Source organism: Schistocerca serialis, chromosome 3 (genome assembly GCF_023864345.2).
Source record: "Schistocerca serialis cubense isolate TAMUIC-IGC-003099 chromosome 3, iqSchSeri2.2, whole genome shotgun sequence".
NCBI lineage: Eukaryota > Metazoa > Arthropoda > Insecta > Orthoptera > Acrididae > Schistocerca > Schistocerca serialis.
The window spans coordinates 1,079,511,391-1,079,533,170 of record NC_064640.1 but is presented as its reverse complement, the minus strand read 5'-3'; positions in this window follow the sequence as shown (position 1 = coordinate 1,079,533,170).

The following is a 21,780-nucleotide window of genomic DNA, read 5'->3' as shown; positions in this document are numbered from 1 at the left end:
TCAATACTGCTTCAACCGCACGCAAACTATGTGCCGGACACCCATCATGTTGGAAGTACATCGCCATTCTGTCATGCAGTGAAACATCTTGTAGTAACATTGGTAGAACATTACGCAGAAAATCAGCGTACATTGCACCATTTAGATTGCCATCGATAAAATGGGGGCCAATTATCCTTCCTCCCTTAATGCCACACCATACAATCACCTGCCAAGGTCGCTGCTGTTCCACTTGTCGCTGCCATCGTAGATTTTCCGTTGTCCAATAGTGCATATTATGGCGGTTTAGGTTACTGCTGTTGGTGGATGATGCTTCATCGCTAAATAGAACGCATGCAAAAAATCTTTCATCGTCCCATAATTTCTCTTGTGCCCAGTGGCAGAACTGTACATGACGTTCAAAGTCATCGCCATGCAATTCATGGTGCATAGAAATATGGTACGGGTGCAATCGATGTTGATGTAGCATTCTCAACGCCGACGTTTTTGAGATTCCCAATTCTCATGCAATTTGTCTGCTACTGATGTGTGGATTAGCTGCCCCAGCAGCTAAAACACCTACTAGGGCATCATCATTTGTTGGAGGTCGTGGTTGGTGTTCCACATGTGGCTGGACACTTCCTGTTTCCTTAAATAATGTAAATATCCGGCGAATGGTCCGGACACTTCGATGATGTCGTCCAGGATACCGAGCAGCATACATAGCACACGCCCCTTGGGCATTTAGATCACAATAGCCATACATCAACACGATATCGACCTTTTCCGCAATTGGTAAACGGTCCATTTTAACACAGGTAATGTATCACGAAGCAAATACCGTCCACACTGGTGGAATGTTATGTGATACCACATACTTATTCGTTTGTGACTATTGCAGCTGCAGGCCGGAGTTGCCGAGCGGTGCTAGGCGCTACAGTCTGGAAACGCGCGACCGCTACGGTCGCAGGTTCGAATCCTGCCTCGGGCATGGATGTGTGTGATGTCCTTAGGTTAGTTAGGTTTAAGTAGTTCTAAGTTCTAGGGGACTGATGACCTCAGAAGTTAAGTCCCATAGTGCTCCGAGCCATTTGAACCATTTTTGACTATTACAGCCCCATCTATCACAAAGCGAAAAAAGTGGTCCAGCTAAAACATTCACATTTCTTTACGTACTACATGAATATGTAATAAAACATGGGGGTTCCTATTTTTAAAAAATGCAGTTGATATGAGTTTGACCTATGGCAGTACCATCTAGCAGGCCAACCATAGCGCCATCTGGTTTCTCCTTTCAAGCTAGACGAATTTCGTTCTTTGTAGTCTTTTCATTTGATGCTTATTTCATGACATATTTGGCCTGGTCGCTATCAATGGACCACCCTGTAGAAAGCTGTGGATTACTGTGTTATAAATGTTAAATTATGTGTTTGTATTGGTAGCACTGTCAAAAATAGTATCGTATCTTTTCATAGTATAAACATGCTTTGTATGTCGAAGTGCTAACGTATTTCCGAGGAAAAGTGTCGAATAGACTGGTAAATCTCTCAAAAAGTATGACTCCAAAATGAAGTGTTTTTAAGAAATGTGGGTTTCATGGTAATAAATATTTGAATAAAGAGAAACTTTGTGTTCAGCATGTGGTGTGTGAAGTTACAAACAATGAAATACTGGCAAACTCATGAGTATCTAGCGAAACACCCATTAGTGCTTCGAAGATTAAAATGAAACATAGTGATAACATAGTTATCTCAAAAGAAAACTCATGTAAACGGTAGGTTAGGTTATATTCTGATACATTTACACATCCTAACAGGGGTGTTATATGAATGTGTGTGCTGTATGTATGTGGAGGGCCAGTTAGTTTACATGAAGACATTGAGGTATGAAATGGACTAGCCAGGAAACTTATCATTAATTCTGCCAGTTGTAAATATACTCATTCATTTTGGAATTCTGATAAGTGTAAAGATAATTATTTTGAAATAAATGTTAGGTGGTTTTATGGATTGAGAGCTATTGGCAAAGGACACACTGCAGCAGAAACAATGTGTGTCATGATGTATATGCCACACCCACTTTGTAAAATGGACAAGTATGCAGGATTTATTGGAGCTGCTGTGAAATCTGCTGCATGTGAGTCAATTAAGGGTGCTGCAAATGAAGCTGCTGAAATAAACGATGGTATGATTGACATATCCGTAGCTTTTGGGGCACTTGGTAGAAGCGCAGCTGCATTTCTAAGAATTCTGTTGCTACAGTGACCAGTGTGGATACTGGAAAGCTAATAGATTTCCAGATTTTAACCAAACATTGTTATAAGTATAAATCAGGGAATGAAGAAGGGCATATCTGTGACAGAAATTATGAAGGACAACTAGTCGTACGGAGGCCTGTGCAGCTGTTGAAATTTGTAATCGATCTGTAAACTAAAGGGGAGTGTGTTACACTAAGTTCTTAGGTTATGCAGACTCAAATGCATATAACAGTGTAGTAGCCACTCAGCCTTATGGTGAGAAGCTTATCACAGAACTGGAATGTGTTAGTCATGTCCAGAAGAGGATGGGTACCAGATTGAGGAAGTTGAAACAAAGTTTGAGAGACAAGAAGCTTTCAGGTGGTAAGACCATAAGAAGCAGGCTGACAGACAAAATGATTGATGAAGTACAACAGTATTATGAGATTGCCATTAGAAATAATACTGAGGATTTGTTGAAAATGGAACAGGCAGTATGGGCTACCTTCTTCCAGAGACTGTCAGCTGATGATAAACCAGTACACCATCTTTGCCCTCCTGGATCTGGTTCATGGTGCAATTACCGCAATGCCCAGTACTCAAACAGGTCATACAGCCATAAACATTCTATCCCAGCAGCAGTTGTGAATATCATAGAACCTGTTTACAGAGACCTGGCAATCCTGAATTATTGAAGAAGTGTCTGCATTGTCAGACTCAAAATCCCAATGAGTCGTTCAATAATCTTATAGTGTCAGTGTTGTCGTAACTGCCATCTGCGTCATGTCTGCTGTGCAGCGAGCTACGCTAATTTAAGTATTAACTCTATTTTTCTTACTTGTCACTTCTTCTTCCATGTGTTTTTGCTTTTACGAAGCTTTAATTGTCGAGTGCTAGTAATAGTGTTCCATAGATTTCGTGTTTGTTTTGAATACAGTCGGAGAGAGTCCATTTAGTAAGCCACAGTGCCAGTAGTGCTAGTGTTTGTTTTCAATACAGTCCAGAGACAGGTAGGGCTATTTTCATTGTTTTCTACAGGAAGTGTCTAGTAACCACAGTTTAGTCAACTATCAGCCGCCTTTAGCGAATTAGCAGTCTAGTTATAAGTTGATTAACTCTCTACAGTAAATTGATTTCTTAGGATGGATAGGATGTGTGACTGCTGTGTACGGACACAGGAGGAGCTGGCCACTGTTCGCGAACAGCTGAACGTGTTGATGGCCGTGGTTAGCCGTCTTCAGGCTGCTGCCTCGGAGTGTAGCGGCAGTGGGGAGTCTGGTACACCCCAGGTGTTACATGCTTCACCCACTGACCCTGCTGTCGACACATCTTTGTGGGTACTGGGCGCGGTTGGGCCACCCTCTTCCCAAGGGGAGTGGCGGGTTCAGCGGCATTCGCGGCGCACGAGGCGGAGGGTCAGTGTGGAGGCTTGCTGTGTGGCATCGCCCGTTCTGCCTGTGAGTGGACATGTGGCCACTCCTTCAGCAAGGTCCGAGCAGGCACATGGGGGGAGGGGTTTATTAGTTATTGGGAGCTCCAACGTTAGGCGGGTGATGGAGCCCCTTAGGGAAATAGCAGAAAGGTCGGGGAAGAAGGTCAGTGTTCACTCTGTCTGCTTGCCGGGAATCTCATCTGAGATGTGGAGGAGGCCGTGCCGGCAGTGATAGAGAGCACTGGGTGCACCCGACTGCAAATTGTTGCTCATGTCGGCACCAATGACTCCTGCCATCTGGGTTCAGAGGTCATCCTCAGTTCGTACAGGCGGTTAGCGGAGTTGGTGAAGGCGGAAAGCCTCGCGTGGTGGAATCTGAGCTAGCTATTTGTAGTATCATTCCGAGAACCGATAGTGGTCCTCTGGTTTGCAGCCAAGTGGAAGGCTTAAACCAGGGACTCATACGATTCTGCGGAGATCTGGGGTGCAAATTTCTCGACCTCCGCTATCGGGTGGAGAAATGTAGGGTCCCCCTGAATAGGTCATGCGTGTACTACATGCAGGAAGTGGCTACAAGTGTAGCGGAGTATGTGTGGAATGCACATGTGGCTTTTTTAGGTTAGAGAATTCCCTCCCTAGGCCCGACAAGACACCTCCTGAGATGCGGCAAGGTAGGAGTAGACAAAATGCAACAGAGAATAACAATATTAAAGTGCTAATAGTAAACTGCAGGAGCATCTATAGAAAGGTCCCAGAACTGCTCTCATTAATAAACGGTCACAATGCCCACATAGTACTAGGGACAGAAAGTTGGCTGAAACCCGATGTAAACAGTAATAAATTCTAAACTCAGATTGGAATGTATACCGCAGAGACAGGCTAGACAGTGAAGGGGGAGGCATGTTTAAAGTGATAAGAAGTGCAATAGTATCAAAGGAAATTGACAGAGATCCGAAATGTGAAATAATTTAGGGTGAAGGTCACGGTTAAAGCAGGCTCAGACATGGTAATTGGATGTCTCTATAGGCCCCCTGGCTCAGCAGCTGTTGTGGCTGAGCACCTGAAGGATAATTTGGAAAATATTTCGAGTAGATTTGCCCAACATGTTATAGTTCTGGGTGGAGATTTTAATTTGCCGGATATAGACTGGGAGACTCAAACTTTAATAACGGGTGGCAGGGACAAAGAATCCAGTGAAATTTTTTAAGAGCTTTATCTGAAAACTACCTTGAGCAGTTAAACAGAGAACCGACTCGTGGCGATAACATATTAGAACTTCTAGTGACAAACAGACCCGAACTATTTGAAACAGTTAACGCAGAACAGGGAATCAGCGATCATAAAGCGGTTAGTGCATCGATGATTTCAGCCGTAAATAGAAATATTAAAAAAGGTACGAAAATTTTTCTGGTTAGCAAAAGTGACAAGAATCTGATTTCAGAGTACCTGATGGCTCAACGCGAAAGGTTTGTTTTAAGTACAGATAGTGTTAAGGATCAGTGGACAAAGTTCAAAACCATCGTACAATATGCATTAGATGAGTATGTGCCAAGCAAGATCATAAGAGATGGAAAAGAGCCAGCGTGGTACAACAACCGAGTTAGAAAACTGCTGTGGAGGCAAAGGGAACTTCACAGCAAACATAAACATAGCCAACACCTTGCAGACAAACAAAAATTACACGAAGCGAAATGTAATGTGAGGAGGGCCAAGCGAGAGGCGTTAAATGAATTCGAAAGTAAAGTTCTATGTACTGACTTGGCAGAAAATCCTAAGAAATTTTGCTCTTATGTCAAAGCGGTAGGTGGATCAAAACAAAATGTCCAGACACTCTGTGACCAAAAAGGTACTGAAACAGAGGATGATGGACTAAAGGCCGAAATACTAAATGTCTTTTTCCAAAGCTGTTTCACAGAGGAAGACTGCACTGTAGTTCCTTCTCTAGATTGTCGCACAGATGACAAAATGGTAGATATTGAAATAGATGACAGAGGGATAGAGAAACAATTAAAATCACTCAAAAGAGGAAAGGCCGCTGGACCTGATGGGATACCAGTTCAGTTTTACACAGAGTATGCGAAGGAACTTGTCCCCCTTCTTGCAGCAGTGTACCGTAGGTCTCTACAAGAGCGTAGCGTTCCAAAGAATTGGAAAAGGGCACAGGTCATCCCCGTTTTCAAGAAGGGACGTTGAACAGATGTGCAGAACTACAGACCTATATCTCTAACGTCGATCAGTTGTAGAATTTTAGAACATGTATTATGTTTGAATATTATGACTTTTATGTAAACTAGAAATCTACTCTGTAGGAATCAGCATGGGTTTTGAAAAAGACGATCGTGTGAAACCCAGCTCGCGCTATTCGTCCACGAGACTCAGAGGGCCATAGACACGGGTTCCCAGGTAGATGCTGTGTTTCTTGACTTCCACAAGGCGTTCGATACAGTTCCCCGCAATCGTTTAATGAACAAAGTAAGAGCATATGGACTATCAGACCAATTATGTGATTGGATTGAAGAGTTGCTAGATAACAGAACGTAGCATGTCATTCTCAATGGAGAGAAGTCTTCCGAAGTAAGAGTGATTTCAGGTGTGCTGCAGGGGAGTGTCGTAGGAGCGTTGCTATTCACAATATACATAAATGACCTTGTGAATGACATCGGAAGTTCACTGAGGCTTTTTGCGGATGATGCTGTGGTATATCGAGAGGTTGCAACAATGGAAAATTGTACCGAAATGCAGGATGATCTGCAGCGAATTGATGCATGGTGCAGGGAATGGCAATTGAATCTCAATGTAGACAAGTGTAATGTGCTGCGAATACATAGAAAGAAAGATCCCATATCATTTAGCTACAATATAGCAGGTCAGCAATTGGAAGCAGTTAATTCCATAAATTATCTGGGAGTATGCATTAGGAGTGATTTAAAATGGAATGATCATATAAAGTTGATCGTCGGTAAATCAGATGCCAGACTGAGATTCATTGGAAGAATCCTAAGGAAATGCAATCCGAAAACAAAGGAATCAGGTTACAGTACACTTGTTCGCCCGCTGTTTGAATACTGCTCAGCAGTGTGGGATCCATACCAGATAGGGTTGATAGAAGAGATAGAGAAGATCGAACAGAGAGCAGCATGCTTCGTTATAGGATCATTTAGTAATCGCAAAAGAGTTACAGAGATGTTAGATAAACTCCAGTGGAAGACTCTGCAGGAGGGACGATCAGTAGCTCGGTACGGGCTTTTGTTGAAGTTTCGAGAACATACCTTCACCGAGGAGTCAAGCAGTATATTGCTCCCTCCTACGTATATCACACAAAGAGACCATGAGGGTATAATGAGAGAGATTAGAGCCCGCACATAGGCATACCGACAATCCTTCTTTCCACGAACAATATGAGACTGGAATAGAAGGGAGAACCAATAGAGGTACTCAAGCTACCCTACACCATCAGGTGGCTTGAGGAGTATGGATGTAGATGTAGATGTAGACCAAAAAATGTTTTTCTTGTAATGAAGACACTAAAGTGGGGGTCAGTCATGCTGTTATTGCTTTTAATGATGGCAACATTGGTAGCGTGAAAGTGCTACAACATATGGGAATTAATTCTGGAGCAAACTGCAGTTAAATCCAGGAGGTATGAAATGAGTAATCTTTTATTGAAGTTTTCAGCTTGCACCCTCCTCCCTCCCAGACATACAAACCAGATACCTCTAGCTAAATAATTTGTGAGTATATATAATTTGCCTCTGTCAACATCATGTTACACTAACCTATTTGTGAGATTAAATTAAAGGAAAGTAACCAGAACTGGAAATTATGTAAAGACATTTTTAGCTATGTCCCTATGTTGTAATAAAGTTAACACAGTATTTCTGTCCATGTGATGGTAACTATGATTCGCCAGCCACCGTTGCCGAGCGGTTCTAGGCGCTTCAGTCCAGAACTGCGCGACTGCTACGGTCGCAGGTTTGAATCCTGCCTTGTCTCAGATGTTACGTCCCATAGTGCCCAGAGCCATTTGAACTGTGATTCATGATTATCAGAGTCCATATGTTCCAAATAAAAATTGGAACTTCATGTGTATAAATGTACAAATTATTAGACAAAGGGACCAACAACTGACACTTTTAAATTGATGACTAGACTAAGAGATTAATAATAGGAAAAAAACTGCAAGATACTTGGCGATAAGTTTGCTTCAGGACAAGGTAAGGGGGGTGAGGGGTGGGAAGAATCAGCTCTCTCTTTGTGAGCATACCAGAAATCCTTTATCAACCGAAGGTGAAATAAGATATAAAAATACAGGGTCAAACGATTAATTTAAGTATCTTAAAAACCAAATGACTAATAAAATTGGAAGCTAAGAAAAGTAAGTTCATAGTAAGTAGGGCAAAACACAGGGGGCTGCAACATATTGCCATTGTTGTTTGACTTGTCTATCAAAGAAAAAAGAAATGGATCAAAACAAAATAAAAGTGAGAATGGAAATGTATCAGAAGCAAATAGGAATAAGCAAGGAACATATTCTTTAATAAAAAAAAAAATGACATGTGAGGCAGATGTTCCTACAATTTTATGTTCAAAGCACAGCAGTCTGTGAAAGCAAAATACTTATGACATTGAAAAAAGAAAATCAGTGAGTGAAAAGTGTGTGTAGGTGAATTGTGGTGAGAGACTTGATATTGGAACTTCTGTTAGGCTGCCCAGTATTAGTTAACTTGGTAGTAAAGGAGCAAGTTTGCAAGGGCAGATAACTGTTTGACTACGTAAAATAGAGTGGGAGTATGGAAAAGCTAGTCCAAGATAGGATGAAAAAGGTAACAGCAACTTAAAAATGAATTGATAAGTTACCATGAACCCCATTCCAATCTAGTGAATGCAGTGGTTGACAATATCTTGTGACATTTGCCTATAAGGCTCAAACAATAATTGCTAAATAAAAATACAAAATGTTGACAAGACTGTATCTAAGCTGTCACTCTCTTTTGAAACAAGGGTGTTTATACCAACAAACACTCAGGAAAGCAGGGACAACTCACACACTAGAGGAGGATGGGAAGTATCATTGAAGGAGTGAGCATAAACCGTGTGCAATATGTGTGGTACAAGTAATGATAGTTAAAAAAAAAAAAAAAAAAAAAAAGAGAAGAAGAAGAGGAAGCGGAAAAATCTTGATCTGGAAACAAGGGAATAAAAATTTGCCACGTGAAGAGACAATATGGTACTGTGCTGATGAGTGTGTACAAGTGGTGATATACAATATACATTGATAAAGGAACTCTGCATTGGGCCCAGAAGACCACGCAATGCTCTTCGAGAGATGTCCTCTACTATATATCTATGGAGAGTTAGGGGGTCAGTATACAACTCTCCAGGCTGTTATCAACTTCCAGAAGTTGAAGACACTACTTCTCACTTGAGTAGCTCCTCAGCTGGAACTACAAGCAGAGTGTACCCTATTCCAGTCCGTCCACCGAGCAGAATTTCCCGGCTCTACAAGGAATTGAACCTGATCCTTTTCTATGGCACGCCTGTGGCATACTGACTGCATAGCTGTGGCAAGAGTCATAATATACACTTGTGAACAATTGAGTTATAACTATTCTGTTTATTGGGGAGAGAGTATGTATATTGCACCGTGAATGAAACAGTTTAGTGTATTGTAAATGGAATGTATTCAGACTTCGTACTTGTTGTGTGAGAACGCAGTGTCTTAGACACTTGTAGTGTTTGTCTTATCATGTACGAACCGGTGAGCCTTACTTTCTAGTATTTTTAATTATATATCATTACTGGTGCCTCTGGCACTTTTGTGTTGCAATAGCAATAGCTTGCAATAGCAAACATTGAGTCAACCAAGGGTTTTGGATTAGAAGTAGAGGTCAGATGGGTTGACATTGGGAATAGAGTGATGGGAAGTCGACAATAAGCAGTTATATTGAAGGGTGCATTATTTGATATGTTAAGGTTAATTACAAAATGTGGATTGGAGAATTTTTCACGTTGAGCAGAAGTAAGTTTACAGGACCAGATGTCAAATTACACGCGATCAGTCTGAATCCCTATAGTCAGCATGAACACTGGCACACAGAATAATTTATAGGTAGCCTTGCTGTATATAAAAAATCAGATTTGTGCTGAACTGTCATGAAGAAACTGTCACTTCTCTGGAATAAAAAGACTCATTTGTTAATTACACCTGTCTAAATGAAAAATATAGGAAAACATAGATTGCTGCTTACTGTAAAGGAGACATGTTACATTGTAGACAGGCACAATTAAAAAGGCACTTACACAAAGCTTTCGGCCACAGCCTTCATCAGCAAAAGACATACAGAGAAACACACAAATTCATACACACAGGCAAGCACACGTCACACACATATGACTGCCAACTCCAGCAGCTTGCCCCTAGCTGCTGGACTTGGCAGTTTTTTTTTTCTCTGTGTGTGTGTGCGTGCGTGCGTGCGCGCGCAGAGTGCTTGCTTGTGTGTTGTGCCTGTGTGCAACTTTGTTTTCTTTACGGTAAATAGTGATCTATCTTTCCCTGCACTGTTGATATTCCTACCTGGAATTTCCATTGTTTAATCAGTGTAAATAAGACGGACACAGTTACATATATTCTGTCACTTGAAGACTAATACATGAAGTAAGTGGACATTATTTTTTATTGCAGAGGATCTTGTCACCACTAATTATTAATTTTGTGTTCCAGTTAATTAGACATGGTTTCATCCTTTCCTGGATGTGCTCTTTTTGTTAAATCTTCCCTCAAAAGATCTGATTTACTTCAAATTAATAAACCTGAGTATTCTGAAAAAGGAGGTGCAGCTTACAGCTGCAGTGTGACAGTTGATCACAGGGTGATTTTATCACTGCCATACCGTGGGTAACCATGGCTCGAGACACTTATTCTATAAGGGTGTTAGTCATTGGGCTTTCTGGTACCACAGTGTCAAAGGTGTACCGTGAGCAGATTTATTCAAGGAAAATACTACCACAATCAGCAGAGTGAACTGCTATGGGCAACAGGATATCATTGACAGGGGTTACCACTGACTAGCATGGCTTTAGCAGCGAACAGGTGGGCCACAATGTAGCAAATGACTCACCAACTCAGTGACAGTCAATAAACAGTAACCATTCATGCCACTGGGAACTGTCACCTCTTTGTGGGATACAAAGATGCAATCTGCACACTGCTCGTCACAGTTACAAAGATTAGCATTGGTTCGGAACAGCACCAGGGGATGCTCGAAGCATGCAGGAAGGTCGTCTGTCTGATGATTTGCGGTACATATTGCCAAGGTGGCAGGGTGCAAAATAAGGAGTGATCAAAAAACTTCCATTTGAAGGCTGCATAGTTCAGATCAGTATGCCACACACACATACACACACACACACACACACACACACACACACACACACACACACACACACACATATCCATTCGCACATATACTCTGCTTGTGTCTGTATATGTGCAGATGGATATATGTGTGTGTGTGTGTGTGCGAGTGTATACCTGTCCTTTTCCCCCCTAAGGTAAGTCTTTCCACTCCCAGGGTTGGAATGACTCCTTACCCTCTCCCTTAAAACCCACATCCTTTCGTATTTCCCTCTCCTTCCCTCTTTCCTGATGAAGCAACTGTGGGTTGCGAAAGCTTGAATTTTGTGTGTGTGTTTGTTTGTGTGTCTATCAACATACCAACACTTTCGTTTGGTAAGTTACATCATCTTTGTTTTTAGATATATTTTTCCCATTTGGAATGTTTCCCTGTATTGTATTATATATCAGTGCTTTCCTCTCCCACAACTATCCTGCAGACATTGTCCACAAACAGATCTCCCAAGCAATACATTCCTCCCCACCCAATAACAATGTTACTACCCCCAGACCACACAGAAGCATCCCCCTTGTCACACAATATTATCCTGGCCTCGAATACATCAACTAATTACTCCGCCACAGATATGAATTTCTCAAGTCAAGCCCTGAAGTGAGATCATCCCTTGACAATATTCTCCCCACACCACCCAGAGTTGCCTTTTGCCGACCCCCTAACCTCCGTAACATCCTTGTCAAACCCTACAATATTCCCAGACCACCTTCTCTACGCAGCGGTTCCTACCCCTGTAACCGACCCCGATGCAAAACCTGCCCCATGCATCCCCCCACAACCAACTACTCCAGCCCCGCTACTGGTATAACATACACAACTCAAGGCAGGGCCACATGTGAGACAACACGTCATTTATCAGCTGACATGCCTGCACTGCACAGCCTTTTACATAGGTATGATGACAACTAAACTGGCTGAGTGCATGAATGGGCACAGACAAACTGTCCACCTAGGAGATGTCCAATACCCAGTAGCGGAGCATGCCCTCCAGCATAATTCTAGGGACCTAGGAACTGCTACACCATATGTGCCATTTGGCTTCTCCCACCCAACACCAGTACCTCGGAACTGCGGAGATGGGAACTTGCACTCCAACACATCCTTTCATCCCGCCATCCCCCTGGACTGAACCTATGTTAACCAACCTCACTCCCATTTACTCTTTGTCTTCTCCTCTTTCCCTTTCCTCTTTAGCCATTCACGCATCTTTTCATCCTACATAGTTGCGTTTATCTTTATACTATGTACCTCTTTACTTCTGTATTCATCTTCCTTGGTTTGAAGCTGGCACAGTAATTACAGTAGAATATCTTTGGCTTCCCTCTGACATCCATGCCTCCATCTTTGCTACCCTCCCTGTTTACCTTTCCCCTGTTGCTTCATAAGCTGGGTTGTGAATAACTGAATCCACTTTCCCATCTTCCCCTTTTTTCTCCTCTCTCCTCCCTGATGAAGGAACGAAGTTCCAAAAGCTAGGATACGTCAATTTTCTGTTCTGTTTTGTGTATCTATCGGCTGTACTGAGCTGAGGTAAGTACTGGCCAGGCCCTCTATCTCTTTGTTAGTATTTGTTTCATATATATAAACACACACACACACACACACACACACACACACACACACACACACACACACACACAGGGTGATGCGTATTAACATTTAAAAACCTCCAAAGCACTGTAGATGACCCTGAGACAAGTAATTTAATACAAGACACATGGGATCACAAATGTTGGATACGATACAAATGTTGGGAAATGTGTCAAAAGCGAATGACAAATGTCACCAGACGATGTACCTTGCCATGCTTGCAGTGGTTGAGCCTCTTGGTCTGTCACACTTGATCATCCCAACCCAAGTCAAGTATTCATATCATTGTGGCTACGGACACACGTGTGCGACTTTAGTGATGGCGTTCAGGATTTGAGTCTTGCATCTGGCAGGCAGTATTTTTTTCATTGTGTTAAACAATTATGTATTTATATTGAAGTTTGTTATTTTATTTACCGGTCTTGCAGTTTCCTTGATTTCTTGCAAAGTACAGTACAATGAAAACTACCATATTGCATAACAAGTAGATGAGTGTAAACTTCAGAATAGCATCATCGCCATTAAATGACCTTTGTTTTCTTTACTAACTAATGTCTGTAAACAAAAAGAAAAGTGACAGAAGCAAAAAACACAAAATCAGAACTGCTTTTGCTTGATTACAGCAGGGACAATAATTTTGTAACATCTACATTTACAACAGATCATATTTACAAAATGTTTTCGAAATTTGCTCTGTTTGCTCAAATGAAAGTATTGCACTGCTCAATCATTCCTTTACACTCAACCCCGACTGCTGCACATGCTGTGTGGTATGTCATCTGGTTACGTCATATGTTCAGTGTTTCTCACCGATTTTTGGGGTATTTTGAAATGTACAAAAAGGCAAATGCAGAAAGATATCACATTTTGCTGCACAATGCCTGCATCACAGAAAAATAATGTATACAAATCTTCTCAGATTTGCCACTGAATAACTTTGTGCAAGCCTCACAATATTTCACCAACACAACTGTTCATCATCTTCAGGTAGTGGTGGGTCCTGTCATCACTGCTGCAAGATGTAACTGGTGATATTCGCACAGCAGAATTGAAATTTATCGGGCTAGAAGCAGGAGTACGAATGTGTGGACAGGCACTCCCAGTTGTATGGAAATGCCATTCATAGTAGCCGTCTGCTTATGTGTTTTGGTAATGACTGCACTTCTGGACACTCGTGTGGTTAAAAGCTGAATTAACTCTCTGCAAGGTGCTGCATCAGGTCATACATCAGAGGATCTGGTTTCTACTGCTTTAATTTCATGGCAGTCAGTGCTGGATTCTGGGCAGTGCTTAGTCAAAATTCCATATTCCTGTTGGTAAGATTGCCCACCGTATGGCTACATGCCTCATTCTTAAAAACACAATCCTAGAGTGATGGTGCTGAGGATAAAATTTCAGTACTCTTGGGAAACGTGTGGTGCCCTGTATTCAGGCAGTGCTCTGCTACCACTAATTTACTGGGTGGCATTTTTGTCAGCGCTGTTGAACACAGTGTTCTTGCACAATGTGAGGTGTCTGCCCTATATAAGATTTCCCATAATGGCATCAGATCTTATATATGATCTATGTTTTCTAAGGTCAAGATTGTCTTTAACTGAACACAAACAATTCCTTAGTTTTGCTGGTAGATGAAAAACACACTTGATTCTGTTTCTCTTAGCGATTCTTTCCATTTTTGAAAACATGCCACTGAAATATGGCAAGAAAGCCATTTGCAATGCTTGTCTAAGTATCTTCATTTACATCCCTACACTGAACTTGCTTTGCTCAGAACACATTGCAAATCTGTTTACAAAAATAAACATTCTGCTGGAACACTGTTCTTAGGTGTTACAGTTCACCAGGCAGACTGTCGGTATCTGAGATCACGTGTGCTCTATGTGCCAGGGAGTGTAAGACACTACCACATTGTGCAGGGTGATGGCAACTTTTGGACCGCAAATATAACTCTGCGTGTATCAGTTTGCAGTAGAGACTATGCCCCAGTGTTCTGTCAGCTTTTCTTCTAACCGTGACATCCAGGAATGGTAAGCTGCTATCTTTTTGTACTTCCACAGTGAACTGAATATTCAGATGGAGCGAGTGTAAATGCTGCAGGGACATAGGTAGTGTCTGCATTATGTGGGCCACACCACAAATGACTCTTCAGCATTCTGCTAGAAGGAGGAATGTTGAATATTTACTAAGGGAAATAGAGGATCTCCCATGGGAACACTGTCCACTTGATTAAAGTAGTTGGTGTTACATAAGAAATAGGATGAGGTATGCACATGTTTAAACAGCACCACAATTTCTTTCTCAAACTTGCTGCTAATAACCTCTAATGAGGGCTGCAGGACACTTTTGTAAGTAATGATATAACATTTGAGCTAACTAAAAGATCTGAAAGTTCTAGTTTAAGCATCTTCAGGTATTCTATGAAATCCTCTGAATTCTAAATATGATGGTCATAGTCATCCACATGATAAATTTCAAAGCTGTCATGTGGAAATTGCCAGTTGCATCTTGCAGCAGTGATGGTGGAAATCACCACCACCTGAAGATGCCAAAACGTTGTGTCACTGAAATATTGAGGGAGGGACTTGCATAATGTTATCTGGTGGGGAACCCAAAGTGTTTTTGCAACAGATCTATCAGGCAAGCCTGAAAAGTCACATATACTCCAAGCAGTAAGTACCTGTTGTAAAATGGTCACATTAGTGAGCTTGGCAATTAATTAAGAGTTTATCAATAAATTTGGCTTCATTTTGCAAGAAATTGTGCTGTGTTCCAGTACTCCCTCTTCAACAAAACTAATGTCAGTTTCTGCTCCACCTCTTCAGCCCAAGATCCTATGTATACTCTTGAGCATTTGAGTAAGATACCTGTTTATTTATAAAAATAAAAGTAACTTCTATCATGACTTTCCCATTCTTGTCCAGTGGGTTTGTTATCCTGCTGTTGCCTACTGCAGACTACAAGATTACTGTTGAAGATTTCTGCAAAGTTTTTCTTCCTTTTTAGTGTACCAACATTTCACTGTGTGGTAATTGCCTGGTACTGTTTAACGGGTGTTTTAACTGTTGTTTCAGAGATGCAATACCAAGCAAATGCAGTGAGGATGACTTGCTTGCCATGATTGGGGCAGCAGTGAGAAGAAAGAAGAAACAACATGCAGGTAAGATACATTACAGCAAATGTAACTCTATAGATAGAAAGAAAATTTCTGCTTAACAAGTCATAGCAAACATAAGAGCAAAATAGAACGAAAAACAACAGTGATAGAACCTGTGTTTTTTGTGTAAACTTGGATTTAATTTTTATTTAGTATTCATTCTGATTAATGCCCATTGGTCAACAGTATATTTCAGCCCTAGAATTTGGTTCTGCAAGGTCCACCAGATAACCATATATGGCTGTTGTAACTCCTTTATTGGACTTCAGAAGTTTTCCAGCAACAAATCTTTTTCTTTCTTTCTTTCTTTCTTTTTTTTCTTTTTTTTAAAAAAAAGCTAAAATGCAGAAAACATCATAAAGGAAACACTCACAGAAAAGCATCAGTGTCCTTGAAACAATGGAAACTCCAGTAGGAATATCAACAATGTTGGAAAAGACAGATTACTACTTACTGGTGAAGGCTGTGGCTGAAAGGTTTATGTAAGTGTCTTTTAATTCTGCCCATCTGCAACCTAAGGTATCTTCTTTATGGTAAGTAACAGTCTGTCTTTTCCTTCATTATTCATTAGTGTTCTTTGTTTTTATTTCTGTTGAGCAAGCATCATGTGGTATATAAGGGATGCGAATAGCATCAGATGTTGAATCATCACTCTGGAGGATATGAAGGTGCTGCATATTGGTGTGAGACAGCATTATCTGATGAGATTTTGAAAGAAACCTCATTGTGGATGTCCATTTGGTCGCCTGGTTAAACCTTGCAACATCTGTATTTTTGGAGTATTTGGATCTGACAGTGGCCTGATGTTGGAAAGTAAGGGCATACTCATCATCAATGTTCCAGTTGACTACATCAGACCACTACAAGGGAGCATCACTGTGTAGTGTACTGAGTACATTGTAACCTGTTCACGTCTGTGACTGCCATCTGAGAACAAGTACAGTAAACTCTCATGCAGCTACACTTTTGGCTAGCTAGATTGACACTTGACAAGTTTCAGTTTGCGTGCACCTGAAGCCAAGCATTTGCTGGTGTTTTTTGGCAATCTACTGCTAATCAGTGCACTGGTGCGTATCAAAAGTCCAAGTATCGTCAATTCGTGCGTGTGTTGGTTGAAGCTCTAGTGTGTTTCTTATTCGTATTGCATGGTTTCATGCCACTGCCATCTATTGGAACTCCTTGGAAGTACAGTACATACAGTATTGTTCTATGCAGCGCAACGTAGCCCTGTCAAAACCGACAATTAGAGTGCGCCGCCTAACACTCTCCACTTGTTGTCGGTACATCAAAGCTGAGTGTTTAACAGTGAATGTACAACACCCTGTTGTGTTGCCACGTGGGCTTGCATAGAACAGAGGAAATGGCATAGATGTATCGAATGCTTTCATTTGATGGCTGCCACAGCCTGGTTTCAAAAGTCAAAAGTTTGTCTAGTGCATCTCGAGTGTTGTCAAGTTGTGCATCTGTGTGTTTCTGATTTGAGGTTTTGTGCTCCCACTATGTGCCTTAAAGTGTCCAGAGATAAAAGGGGCCAAAAACCATAAAGGACTAAGTCGAGTGTCTGTAAAAAGAACACTGAACGTGACTACGGGCACGAAACATAAAATGAATGTGATCTTGTTGGAAAAAGAGCTTCACACTTTGCAGAGAATTGATGCTGGTGAGCCACCCACAAAAGTTGCTGCAGAGTAGGAGTACAATTACTGATTGGAAGGCAAATCGATCAGGAATTGAAAAATTTTGTTCCATCCAAGCATTGGGCAGCGCAGTGAAATCTTAAAAAAACAATGAGAAAAGGTGCACATCCTCAGTTAGAAGAGGCATTATTTTTGTGGCACAAATAAATAAGAGCCAAAGGTGTGTCAGTTTCAGGTCCTCTACTTTGTCAAAATGAGCTGATGAGCTGATTGAAGGAAAGAAGCAAGAATTCCTCGGAAGTAATGGCCGGCAGGATCGTTTCAAGAAGCAGCATGGCATTCATGAAATTGCCATCAGTGCCAAATCATTATCTGGGGATGAAGCTGCTACACTGATTTTAAGAAGAAACTGCACACAATCATTGACAAAGGAGGTATACTGGCAATCAACTTTACAAATGTGATGAAACTGGGTTGAATTACAAAATGCTGCCAATGAAAACCCTTGCCTCTAAAGAAGAAGAAATGGCTTCCGGATACAAAAAAATCAAAGAAAGATTTACTGTCCTTGCTTGCAGTAATGCCACTGGCAATCACAAACTGTGTCTTGCTTTAATTGGCAAATCCAGAACACCGAGAGCATTTAGACACCAACCAAGCAGTTTGCCACTGAGGTACACGAATCAGTCTTACGGCATGTATGAACAGTGCCATCTTCAGAGCGTGGTTCCAGGCAGAGTTTGTTCCAGCTGTAGTAAATTACATGGAAGGAAATGGACTTCCTTGAAAAGCGCTACTTCTTGTGGACAATGCTCCTTCTCACCCAGGTGATCTGCAAGATGGGGATATCAAAGTTGTATTTCTCCCACAAAATGTCACGCCTCTATGTCAACCAATGGACCAAGGTATTCTTGAGGCGATGGAAAAACATTACAGATGCAAGATGCTGGAATACTTAATAGGTGTGATTGATGCTGCAGATGATTTTGTGGAAGTTCTTAAAAAAATCGATGTTTTAAGTGTCATTCATTGATTGCTGAAGCTTGGAATCTAATTCCTCCAGTTCCTCTTGTTAGGTCTTGGAAAAAAACTCTTAGATTGTAAGGCAACCTAAGTGGTGGGAAGGAGGAGGCAACACCGAAACTCAAGCTGACATAATTTTGGTGAATTTACTGGAGAAGCTGGTTGTAAAGACACACACTTCGAAGACATTGAAGAGTGGATAGAAAATGGCATTTTTTCATGTGACTGAGAATGAAATCGTCCAAATTGTGACCGATCATAAAGTGTCAGAAGACTATGTTTCTGATGATGAATCAGAGAAAAATATTCCTCACACATTCTGTTACGAAGTGATCCAAACTGCCCTGGAGTACATCAGCCAACAGGCAGAGACGATTTAACCTGAAATGGTTTGATTTCAACGTTGGAGATGTATTGTTGCAGCAATAGTTTCTCAAGCAAAAAAACAAAAAAAAAGACATTTGTGACTTTGTTAGCAAAAAATAAACTCTAATGAAGCATCCTAGAACTTCTATGTCCATAACTTAAAAAGTTTTTTTTTTTTTTTATTTTCTTGAAAGTTCCTCTAGACGGACTTTTTGTTCCTTTGAGTAATCTCTAGATTTGTTTCCTAATTTTGTTCAGTAGTTTATTGTTTACTCAAAAGAGTAGGTAATAAAATTAAAACTCCTGTTATTTCCTGCTGCCAAATAAGGGAGATTTTTTCTGTAAGAATGCAAAATAAACGAGCTTTGTTATACAGCATTTAAAAACTTTGAGTTTTCAATCATAGTTTGGTGCCTTTTTAACATGTCAACACAATTTTTTCAGTAAAAAAGTGCAGGGTTATTTGCAACCGTATCAGTAATGTTTTACATACCCTACGCACGTTTTACGATCGTATTTCGCAATATTGATGCAATTTGGAGTGTTCACATGTGAAAACAGGGGGACTTTGATTTATCTGAAATTTTTGTTATCGGAACCAGCCACCGTCCTGATCATTTCGGATAAACAGGAGTTCACTGTAATAGACTCCCTGCAACATGCTGTGTCATACAGCTAGGAGCAGCCAGACTATGGAATTGCAGTCCTGCGCATAGGCTGCCATTAACACCCAAGCAAATGACTGCATGTGAAGTGGTGCCATGATCGAGAAGTACGGACTGCTAATGAATGGTGTCACATTATGTTCGCTAATGAGTCCCAGTCCTGCACTGCTCCAAATGACTATCATGGAGAAGTTTGACAGTGACCCGGGGAGATGGGGAGAGGTCCCATTCTTCCACATTTTGAGGGGGGGGGGGGGTCACAAAGCAGTCCCATGGTGTGGGGAGCCATTGGGTATGACTTCAGGTCACGGCTTGTAATGGCCGAGGGAACTCTGATGGTACAGCAGTGTGTAATAGTATTGTGGTGCTATTTTTCAACAGGCCAGTGCTTGTCCACATGTAGTATGTGTCTCTTTAAATTGTCTGCGTGATGTTGATATACTCCTGTGGCCAGCAAAATCCCCATATCTGTCCCCGATAGAACATTATGGGACCAACATGGACGTCAACTCCATCCCACTGCCTGTATCCATGATTGCAATGTCCAGTTACAACAGTTGTGGATCACCTTTCTCAGGAGGGTATGCAGCAGCTTTACGACATCCTCCCGAACTGTCCAGGCCAGACAGGGGGCATTGCTGTATTGATAAGTGGGCTCAAACTGATAAGTTCTGTGTAAATTTGACTCTGTTTTGTTATCACTGAAATAACATCACATACCCTCTAAATTAGCTATGTTTAAATTTGTTTTCTCCCCACCTTCTGAGTGTCTCACTTTTCTTCAAGCAGTGTAATTTAAGACAGACATAAGTATATGAAAATGGGATGGCATATCACATTGCTATTCAACTATGCCCCTAAGAAAATTGTAAGATAATGGAGAAGAGCAGGTGCACTATTACACTGACTAGAACGTAAACTTAAAGATAGAATTATATTGTGTAACCTATACCGATGACATAATACTAATTGACAGAAACATCACTGATGTGCTAAAGCAATTTGAAATATTAAGGGAGCAATCTAGGAAAATTGGACTACTAATTTCACCTGGAGAAAAAATTCTTGGACGATACCAAAATGGCACTGGGTGAACTTATATAGGCAACAACATAGTATTCGGTGTTAAAGAGTTTAAATTAAATAATTAGGTGAAAAAGACCACTGAACATCATAATGAAAAGAAGGCCATAGAATCCAGACTTCAGAAAATACAAACTGTCTCTCAGTTAACTAAAAGTATTTTTCCTGGAACTCTAAAATCTAACATTGTACAACAGTGATCAAATTAGAATTTCTTTATGCATGAGAGAGACTCTTTGTCCAACACAAGACATGAAAACAACAAACTGAATTAGAAGAATGTAAAATTGTAGTAAAAATCTTAGGTCCAAGAATAAAAGATGGAATACATCACACAGGACCCAGTGTGAAATCTCCAGGCAAATTCCTAAAAACTCTTGTTACAATGTGTCTCCAAAGAATCCAACTTGTGGGACATACAGAAAGAATGTATCCAAACAGGCAGCTCATTGGATTCCCACATACTTGAAAAATAAGATCCAACTGATGAAAACAAACAGGAAGAGACCTTACGAAATTGGAATCACCACATTTACAGTATTCTGATGTAGTGATGAGTCACACAGAGTGCAGTTTCACAGTAGCTTGATCGATGCTTGTACTTGTGTATGTAGTATATGCAAGTGTGTACAGCGTTTCTTCTGGTGTACTCACAATATGCTAATTTAGTGGCCGAGCAGTGAACCGGATCCCTACTCGGTTCCAGTGTGCTGTGCTAATTATTCTTCTTCACTATACATTTATGCTTGGAGCTGCAAGAGAGGTCATTTTCCAGATAGTGCCACAAAAACAACAAATTCTCAGATATCAGTTTAACTTACACTCCTCAACATCATAGACAACATTTCACATTAATATGTTGCAGAACACTAGATTAGTGTTAAAATTGCCAGAGTAAACATTGTTCTCCATGTGACAGATTGTCACCCGATGTCCAAAATCGATAAATTTTATATCTCTGCACAGAGAAGCAGCTGGTTGCTCATTGTCATCTGTGGTGGTCCGCCCCAGTAGCTGAGTGGTCAGCGTGACGGATTGCCGTCCTCTGGGCCCGGGTTCGATTCCCGGCTGGGTCGGAGATTTTCTCCGCTCAGGGACTGGGTGTTGTGTTGTGTTCATCATCATTTCATCCCCATCCGGCGTGCAGGTCGCCCAATGTGGCGCCAAATGTAATAAGACCTGCGATATGGCGGCCGGACCTGCCCC